This window comes from Cupressus sempervirens, chromosome 5 (assembly GCF_028749045.1).
Source record: "Cupressus sempervirens isolate cs-2001-9-10 chromosome 5, ASM2874904v1, whole genome shotgun sequence".
In the NCBI taxonomy this organism is placed as follows: Eukaryota; Viridiplantae; Streptophyta; class Pinopsida; order Cupressales; family Cupressaceae; genus Cupressus; species Cupressus sempervirens.
Genome location: NC_143122.1, coordinates 428583547 through 428585002, shown reverse-complemented (window position 1 = coordinate 428585002; position 1456 = coordinate 428583547).

Sequence of the window (1456 nt, the reverse complement as noted above, 5' to 3'; positions counted from 1 at the left end):
AAACTTCTCTGCAACCCCACTGAGAATTTTATAGGTAGCACAGAAGTCAAGTGCTTACAGTCACAATTGTATGATTAGAGATTAAATTTATTATTTCATAGAATTAACTGCATTCCTATATGAGGGAAAGTTCTGTCCACTTTTTACCGTGACCTTTTTATTTTCTTGGCCTTTTTCTGATTTCCGTCCATGTAGATCAGATTTTTACCTAGTCACCGACGCAAAGCCTAAATACATTTTTCCATGTGTTTTTACCCATACGGATTTCTTGAGGTTTCTTTAGGTTGGGGTCCAAGACCTTCCCTCCACAGTCAAAATTTCTTAAAATTAGGAGCCTTGAGACAATTGGAGAGGACTAATTTGATGTCATTTTAAAATGTGTAGTTATAAAAATAGGGTTGGATAGAAGTATCTTTGAAGTATTTTTCTAGTAAAATTTTGAAATATTTTTTGATAAAATATTTAGTGTGAATAAATATTATCTAATATTAAATTTAATAGAAAGGATGGTACAAAAAAAATTTACAAATTCTTAACTATACAAATTAGATAAACATATAGAAAATAATATTTAAATAAATAAATTCATAACATCTAATATATATACTTGGTTGTATTATTAGCAACCACCAGCAACCACCAATAGTTACATTACAATACCTAGAGCCAATGTTTTTCACAAGTATATATAGTAGTACAAAATTATCGAGAAAAAGTGACACATAGAAGCTTCTTAGAAGATCTTTAATTTATTATCTAAAGTTCAGTAAGAAGCCTCATATTTATAAAGCTCAACACAAGCAAAAAGTGTAGGCATGGTTTCCAAATCTAACTCCAATGCCAAAGAGGTATGTGATGTCATAAACAATAGTTTGCTAATCTTGCGGGGTGTTGCACGTAAAAACTTCCAAAGCGACAATGCATAACTCATCCATAACAACCTCTTTACTATATGCAACACCCTCCTCACACCACTTGTTAAAAGTGAACTACATCATTAATACCAAATATCAAATACTATATCTTTGTGACTCTAACACCAAATTGGGAATTGTCCTAGTCATTATAGAAATTGTCATAGGTTCAAGATAGCAACCTATGACACTAGTCCCCTGATTTTAATACTCTAAAATCGATGCAATAAAATAAATAAATAATAAAAAGAAACATTTTTAGACACTAAGGTTGAGAAACCTTAATCTAGCAATTGTAAAGCTATTGGGTGAGGTGGTCATTTATAATGATGATTATAGTTTATTTGTGAAAGCTAGCTCTTAAATATGTGAGCATCAACGTGTATGATTAAGTTGAATTGGAAGTAGTTTGGGAAGGTATTGTTCTTGTTAAGGATGTTGAAATAATGAATTTTACTATGGAAAGATATTCAACAGTGGTAGAATTTGAGCTCATATTGGAAGACACCAAGTTTTTGCAAGAATCGTGGGTTACATGCAAA